The sequence below is a fragment of the Octodon degus genome, unplaced genomic scaffold (assembly GCF_000260255.1).
Source record: "Octodon degus isolate 3935 unplaced genomic scaffold, OctDeg1.0 scaffold00225, whole genome shotgun sequence".
Lineage (NCBI taxonomy): Eukaryota > Metazoa > Chordata > Mammalia > Rodentia > Octodontidae > Octodon > Octodon degus.
Window position 1 is genome coordinate 2,812,180 of NW_004524801.1, and position 8,679 is coordinate 2,820,858.

General features: G+C 46.1%; 1 protein-coding gene across 1 annotated transcript in view; it reads left to right on the forward strand.

The window, feature by feature from the left end:
* Tiam1 (T cell lymphoma invasion and metastasis 1) overlaps window positions 1-8,679 on the forward strand; it is a 421,384-nt gene that overhangs the window by 93,483 nt on the left and 319,222 nt on the right. Inside the window, exon 2 of the mRNA XM_023705557.1 lies at window positions 1,071-1,123. The gene's annotated coding sequence lies outside the window, so the exon portion shown is untranslated. The remainder of the gene's footprint in view (window positions 1-1,070; window positions 1,124-8,679) is intronic.

Consider the following 8,679-nt stretch of genomic DNA (forward strand, 5'->3'; position numbering starts at 1 on the left):
TTTTCCCATGGCAGTAGTCTTGACAATGACCTTTTACAGTGGTACTGAGTAAAGTCTGCTTTACCTTTCCACGACCATTCAAATAACTGGGTGCAGAGGCACACACCAGTAAGCCCAGGTAGTGCATAGACTGAGTGAGGCGGAGAACCACAAGTTTGAAGCCAACCCTGGGCAGTGTAGCATGGCCCCTTATTAAAAATCAAAGAAACAAAATAAAAAGAATTGGTGAGATAACTCAGCGGACTAAGCACCTGCTTAGCAGGGACAGGGACTGGAGTTTGATTCCTGGCACTACAGTGGCGGCCCCACCCTGGGGCACTGAGCCACCGAGACCAGGTATCCCTGTAATCCCAGCGCTGGGGAGGCTGAGACAGGAAGATCACTGCAAGTCCGAGCTGTGTAGTGAGACCAGGCACAAAATACATTAAAAAAGAAAGAAAATAATTTCTCTTTTTTTCCTTTAACATGATCTACCAGAAAGTTCTAGGTTGTTTGGCATGTTCCAGGGACTGGCAGCTCCCTCTTCACACCCTTGCCTTCACTTTTACCTAGTCATCTTTTCTCTGGACCTTGTTCCCTCTTCACTTAAGGGAATAAATTGACTTTAAACATTTTAATCATGTTAGTTCTTCATTACTTTTGTGCTTGTTGTTTTTAAAGAAACAGGATCTCACCCTGCTGCCCAGCCTGTCCCAAGCTCCTGGGCTCGAGTAGTGCTCCCGCCTTAGCCTCTGAAGCAGCTAGGACTACAGGTGTTGTCACTGCCCCTGGCCTTGCTTTGGCAGGATTCTAATCCTGGCTGAATTGAGCTGCTGACTTAGGGATGTGGCTTCTGTAGAAGGTGACACTGCAGGGTTGAAACTTGGTTTTGAAACTGTGTGTACTCTACTTATCCAAAGTCCTGTATTAATCTGCTCTGCTTTCTTCTGATGTTAGGCTTTGGCTGGTCTGACACCTCTGCTGATCCAGTTCTGTTAAATGGTGTCCTTCTTTTTTGGCCTACAGAATAAAATGCATGGGCTTTGTGAACATTACTTGTCACTTAGGAGTCTCTTCTTTTACACTTCCAGATTGATGGCCGCGTTCCAGATGTTAACACCATCAGAAGCTTGACTTCCATGTGGTGAGTAGTCATGCCATCGTTTCTGCTTTATCCTGGACATTAAATGATTTTCTAGAGACATTATGAGACATAAAGTCTATTGATTCTCAGTGTTTATCCTGTCACATCATTCATGGGTACATTTGAGAAGCACTGACTTCCACAAGATCCAAAAGATTTGTATGTTTGATGGACAAATAGGAGAGTGTGGGTGTAAGGAGGGAATCAGATTCATTCGTAAATATTTCACCGTGACTCTAAAAAGGTAAGGGTTCTTCTTGTTCAACATCAGCAGCACATAAAAGTGAATAATAACTCACCTCTTAATGTCACTGAAAGTTCAGCTTTCCCTGATTGTCTCATCATTAGTTTTTCACAATTAGTTATAAATGCTTGGGATGATGAAGGATCTAAACAAATATGCACACACTGTTGCTCCACGTCCACGGGCTGTTGCTCCGTGTCCACACACTGTTGCTCCGCGTCCACCCGTGTCTCTGGGTCGCATTTTGTATGTAGGCTCCAGGCCCTCTCTTATTCTTATTCTTGTTCTTGTGTAGATTTTGCTGCCAGCATCCTTGGAGTGTCATTTCATACCAGAGTGTCATTTCATACCTATGTCTCATGGCCACTGTGTTCCTTATATGCTGAAGACTTGGGCAGACTAAGGTTTAACTATGGGGGAGCTGGAGACACTAGGGAGGGATGATATGGAGAGGTGTCTTGGAATCCATGGAACTTGCAGGCTACTGTGAGGCTTGGGGCGCCCCTGGATGGATGCTATCTCGCTGCTTTTTTAACTTAAGAATATATTGGGGGCCGGGGGCGTTGAGGTCAAAATCCAGGAGAACATTTAGGACAGGGTGAGGGGTACTGGTGGTGGTGCTGGTGAAACACGGAAAAATTGTGCATTTGGTCTGAAGGAAGAGTGACAGGATTTGCTCTGCATCGGAGGGCAGGGTGAGAGGACAAGGCGTCCAGGAGAGGGAAACACTGCAGGCATTGGACGATCGGAAGTGACAATGGTTGATCTTTGCTGCCTTGGGCCCTTCCTTACGGTTCAGCTGGTCGGAGGTCAAAGGTGGCGGTGGGAAAGCTTATCTGCTGGGCTACTTGTTCTCAAGTGGCTCATGAATCACTGAGTGGACTCTTTCTCTGGTAGACCAGTCACCTGCCACACCCCTCGTGCTGCCACACCAGCCCTCCAAAGGCTCTGTGCCCAACCCTTTGAAGAGGTCACTGTGGAACCTCTTACCAACACTGGTTCAGAACACAAGCTCTATTTTAGAGAGGAAGTGTGAGGGGAAGCACTTGCATTTTAAGAACTGTGGATTTTGAGGAATAATGCCTACCTGGATTAGGTCTTGACTTGGTTTTGGTCTTGAAAGGATAGTCCTTGATGTGGCAGGCTACACTTAGTGTCCTCATGGATAGATTCAGGCCAGCTGGATCTCATTGCTTACTTCCGCTGCTTTCTTATAGGAGGATCCTCAGGGTGCTTCTCCTTCACCCCTCCTGTGGCACACTTTGGACCAAAATAGAAACCACCAAATTACATGGAGCCATTATATTCCTAAAGTTTTCGTGGCACCCAGCCACATTCACTGAAGTATTATCTCTGGCTACAATGACATAGTAATTTCGAAGTAGTGATAAAGAAATATTTACTCATTGACTCTTTCTAAAACTAAAAGTTTGCTGAACGTTGGGCTTAAGGATAAGTTGGTGTTCATAAATCCATAAACATAAGGCCTACAGAAAAATATTCCATAAGCTGAAATACCAGTCAGCCCTGGTATGTGACAATATGAAATTTGTCGCTTTATAGATTATGGCTTGAAATTATAGAAGTCATTGGATTTTCCTTATTCATTTTTTTCTACATGTTAGATAACATTACCCTTAGACAGCTCTTCTTTGGTATCTGTGGGGAATGGGCCACAGTCAAATCCAAGAATGTGCAAAACCCTTTTGTAAAATGGACTGTTTGCCTATAACCTATGTACATCCTCCTTACTGTACACTTCATGTCTATATTGCTTTTAATATTTAGTACAATGTAAATAATGTGTACATGGTTGTTACACTGCATTGTTTAGGGAAGACTGTCAAGAATAAAAACGCCTGTTTTCTGTTCCAGATGCAACCACGGAAGGCTAACTGTATTCCCAATCCACATGTGGTTAGCAAACAACCGACCCAAAGGGCTGGGGAGAAATGTAATTCAGCAAAACCAGGCTCACATTCAATATTGGTGCCCTTTTAACTTTGAATGCTAGCAATCCTGAAATTCAGCATTTGAGATGTTATTTGTCAAAGCCTCTCCTGTGGACTATATAAGGCAGGCTTTCTCTTTCTTATGAATATGCTAGTGTGTGGTTTATTTTGCCTTTGATCAGGAATTTGCTATTTTTTTAATGTCTAATGAATGCTAAGGTTATTCAAAATAAATAGTTTCATTTCCCCCTAAGTGGAACTCAGGTAATTTTATCTATCCTTCTGTCTTCCCACTGTATCACATGCTGCATTTTTATGGATGTCTGTGGAATTCTTGATGTAAAAAACTAATTGAAATAAATTTAAAATATAAAGGACTATTCTTTCTTAATTGCATCCTAATGTAATAAAAACCAGAGTGTAATTATTAAAAATGGTAGAAGAGAGGAATTAAAATAGTAAAATTGCTTCCAAAGATTCCATTTCATAATGCATTCAGATATAATTGGTATCATAATGTGTAATTAACGGTCTTTGAAGTGTGAAGCTTCAGTTTGGGCAGAGAGGGAACCTTTGAGGTCCCGGTGGTGTCTGAATTAGTTCTTACAGTTGTACTTGTGAATCTGTGCCTCGATTGTAGGGTCTTGTCACCTACCTTGGATTTTGTTTTCTTGTGGGGAAGGGGGGAGACAGAGAGGAAGGACAGGTCCTTCAGCACCTCACCAGCCACCTATGAATGCCTCAGGCTCGTCAGAGAAGAGGAGAGGAGGAACTGTGGTTAGCTGTGGCGCCTGCTCCACACTGCAGGGCACTTTCTGGGGCTGACAGGTGAAGATCCCTTTTCCTTAGGGGCCAGGTTGTAGCTTAAAATGGGCATAGGAACCTCCTTGGCTCATCTTTTAGGCTCACACCCTGACCCCACCCAGTGGATCCAGCTCTGAGGGCTAGTAATGGATCAGAGTAAAAGGGCTATGGGGAGAGCGAATGAAGAGAATGGAGCCTTAGGCCTCAGTTTCCCTCCTCTCATCCTGGCTCCAGTTGACTCCTTAAAGAGACCATGACCATTGAGAGACCATGATGCCCAAGAACACAGGTGTAAACTCTGAGTGAACATATGCCAGGCAGGTGGTGGATTACGTTCACCAACTAGTGCCTTGGCTGAAGAGCTCCTTGCCCATTACCCATTTAATCCAGATTCCTTCTCAGGATTGGGGTAATGAGGTGGGTGCTCTTCACCTCCCCCTGGTGGTCACCTGGCTCCCCCACTGGTCCGTGGAGGGGAACCATCTCTGACCAGAGGCTGAAGTCCCTGCCTCTGGGAGCCATGTGGATTGGGGGTGGATGGGTGACAGCGGCACGGCCCTGTAGCCATATGGGGAAGAGGCAGCTGCTGCTAACCATTTGGGGCCTCTTTTTTTTTGAAAATAGCTTTTAGAATCTGCAGATTGTTCTTTAGAATATTCTCATCAATGGCAAATCTTCCTCTTTTTGGGTGGTTTTGATTTTTGGTCCAATTCTTAACTCAATTGCCTCTCCATTGGTTTTCTACCTTTTTCTTTTTCTTTCTTTTTTCTGTGGCCAGCTCAGCCTGCGCTGGGGGCTGGGCTGGCGCTGCATGCCGTGCTGGGGATAGAACTGCGGCCCCTGAGCTTTGCCCAAGCTTGCCTAAGCAGGGGCTTTAGACCGCTGAGCTATGTCGCCAGCCCTCACTCATTTTCTTGTCTGCAGGATGCCCATTCCCCACAAGTGGCGAGTGAGCTCTATATAGCTATCAAATCACACTACTGGCTGGGACCTCCCAGTGAGTCCCTTCATGATTGGTTGGTTTGAAAACCAGACTTCTGGCTGAACTTCCGGTCAGAACTGTGAGGCCTAAGTGCCTAGTTTCCGCGTCTCTCTCTCCACTCTTTCTGGTTCAGGGCTCTTCCAACTCCTTGTGGAGCTAGAATCAGCCAGCTGCTCCTCAGGCCATGTCTGTCCATGACAAATCTCTCAAAAATGAAATCTGAAGCAGCAGCCCTCTGCATATAACCTGTTCCACCCGTCACCCTCCCAACTCATCGTAGCACTTGGAGCCACTGAACAGTTTCCCATCAGTGTGTTCCTTGCCACTTCTGTTGCAAAGAAGGGCACTTAAAGAGGCTAGCGCCCATCACAGATGCTTTCATTCAGCACTGGGGCATAGCGACACCTTTTTTTTTTTTTTTGGTAGTAGGATTTGAACTCACGACCCTGCACTTGCCAGGCAGGTGATTGTGCTGCTGAGCAATATCTCCGGCCTCAGTGCTACTCTTTACGTTGGATATAGATCACTATGGTTTTCCAAGATGGCTGCCTCAAGGAAATAGTGCAGATGCAGAAATAGGAGGGCTGGTCCACAAGTACAGTGAGTGTACTTTTTGCGTTTTAACAGACTCATTACAGTAAAAGACACCACATGCCTAAGATTTGGCCATTTACCTTTCCTACCATTATTATTACTACTAATTTATTTCTATTGGTATAGGTAACACTTGCTAATGTATAAGAATGTGTTTGGAAGCATAGCATTCTGTTTGAATTTAGATTTGTCCATGATGAAGGTTTTTTTTTTTTTTTGATTTTTGTTTTTTGTTGTTGTTGTTTTTGGCGGAACTGGGGATTGAACTCCAGCCCTTACACTTGCCAGGGAAGTGCTTAGTCCACTGAGCCATCTCCCCGGCCCCGATTTTTGTTTTTTTGAGACAGGGTCTCACTCTGTATTTCAGGCTGGCCTTGAATTTATGGGCATTCTCCTGCCTGGGCTCCCTGAGTGCTGGGATTGCCGGCTTGCAGCACCACACCTGGCTAAAGTTTTGTTTTGTAATCTGCATGTGTGGGCTGATTTTGTTGTTGTTGTCATTGTGTTTCTGACACATTTTTTCCCTCTCCCCTAAGAGGCTGTTGTTCTTTTTAAGTCATTGCATTGGGTACTCAAAAGCACAGGTGGAGAAGGTCTGGGATGGAAGGGGTCTGGGGCCACCTCTCAGCAAATAGTAATTGTCCTCTTGGCGTCATTGTCATCATGATCTTGTTCAGCTCCTTTGTTCTACAGATGAAGAAGCTGAGGCTCAAAGCACAGTGGTGCGCCTGAGCCTTGGCACATGGTAGCCCAGCGATCGGTCGGGCTTTGTGTTCCAGGGAATTTTCTCACACTTCTGCTCTCCTGGCAGGTTGGTGCTACGATAAGCAGCCCCCTCTGCTCCCTCAGCGAGCGCCCTGCTGGCATCTGATCATCAAGGGCCACTGTGTGGGTTTGCTGAGGAGTTGTTAATGAACAGGTTTTTTAGAAGAGCGTGAGAGAAGACTAGGAGAGGAGGAGGAGAAATACCTTTGACTGCATGGACATTGAGCTTGAACAGGAAAGCTGTGTGAAAAGCGTTGTCAGCTTGGGGAGGAAGAGAGATCTCTGGGTAAAGGAAGCAAACAATCAAATCAGCCAAGTGCATTGTTAGCAGAGGGAGGGAGGGAGGGAGGGAGAGAGAGAGAGAGAGAGAGAGAGAAGACAAAGACAGTGATGTTTGGAAACTGGTTAATTTGTGATAGTGAAGGTTTTATTGGGGAGGAGCTATATAAAATAGGATTGTATTTAAGAAAATGTCTTCTTCTAGAACCATCTGCTGGCATTTAGGAGTGATATAATATGATGCTTGGGATTTTTCTTTAAAGAAATAATCCAGTGAAATAGAGAGCAGTGGAAGCTGTTTGTAGGCACATGGAGATTCAGTACCCCTTGCATAAGATTTTTCTTTCGGGAAACTTTAAAATTTATTTTTTTAAATTGAAAGCTGATCAACTGCAATAAATCTTGAACTTCTTTGCCAGTAATAATAAAGCAGCAGCATGACAGATGCTCCAACTTTCAAGTCGGATGTTCAAGAGGAGCTTTCAGGTTCCCTGGTCCCGGCGGGACCTGGAGCCCAGGGAAGTCGCTGTCTCTGGCTGGGCTGCACAGAGCCTGGCTTCTGCTTTACCTGGCTGTTGATTTCTCCCAGGTCTGCACGCCTCCGTGCTGGAAGGAGACCTGTAGGACCCTGGGGCGTGCAATACGATGGTCTCCTTCATCCCTCCCACCTCCTCGCAGAAGTGCGCCCTGGCTCAGCTTATTCCCCCCACCTAAATCACTTATTATTTAAATATCCCTCAGGTATACCACCCATTATAAACACAAGGTGGAGTGTAGTTGTTACTCTTCTGTCATAGTGACAAAACACCTGGCATACTATGCAGCTCCACTTACAGTGATCCTCCTGTTTTTAATGTCCACAGCACTGGGATTACAGGTGTGTGCCACCATGCCCAGACTCAGTGGCCGGCTCAGTGAGCCCGAGAGCAGGACCAATGCGGCATGTGGTACCTGGGATCAAACGCCGGTCCCTATGCTTGCCTAAGCAGGCACTTAGTCTGCTGAGTTGTCTCCTCAGCCCTCCAGAACCCGTTCTTTAAAAGAGGTGAGATTTATTTTGTCTCAACCCAGTGCATACACCCAGTGCAGAGCAGCAAGGTGGAAAGGCATGGTGGAGGAAGCCTGCACAGAATGGTGCCAGGAAGCAGGTGGCTGAGGATGGGGGGTGGGGGAGAGAAGCCAAGGTAAGAACACACCCTGTGCCTGCCCAGGGCCCCGCCCAGGCCTCAGTGCCCTGCCCAGCCCCCAGGGCCCCCCTCCTTTCAGCACAGTTGACTTTGGATTAACCCCTTGGCCATGAGTGTGGTGCCCCACAATCAAGTCCCCTTCCAAAAGGCCCTGCTCATGTGAGTCATGTGGGGGACATTTTAGATCTAACGTTAGCATAGGGTAAGAAAGAAAATCTGTCTTCTCTCTTCCCTGCTACCAACTTCATTATCTTTTCAAGAAGTACAGTAATTATTTACAAAAAAATGAGTTCTTTTAAGCTATCACTCTCTGACACCACATCAAAAGTTATAAAAGAGTTTTATAATATTTTTTAAGCAGTCACGGATGGATGAGAATGGAACACAGAAGCACTTCTCTTTCCCCAAGCTTTCCCGCGACCTCCCATTGGTGCTTACTGGCATGGTTAGGGTACATTTCCTGAGTCAGAGAGTCGTCTCACATGACACCAGGAGGCTCACCATGCCGCCTTGCATGCCTTGCATCCTTATCCCCTCCTTATCCCTCTGTCTAGTCCTCTCGTTGTCCCCAGGGTGGTCTTTATAATTAAAAGGACCCAGCTGGAACCCCACATCACCTGCAGGGCCTGTGCCTGGTTAGCCCCCCTCAGTTGGGAGCAGCTCAGGTGTCCCTCCACTTTCATGGCTTCCCTGGAACACCCCTGAAGATCACAGGGCCTGGCACCTTTTAGATCTTCCTTGTATACTTC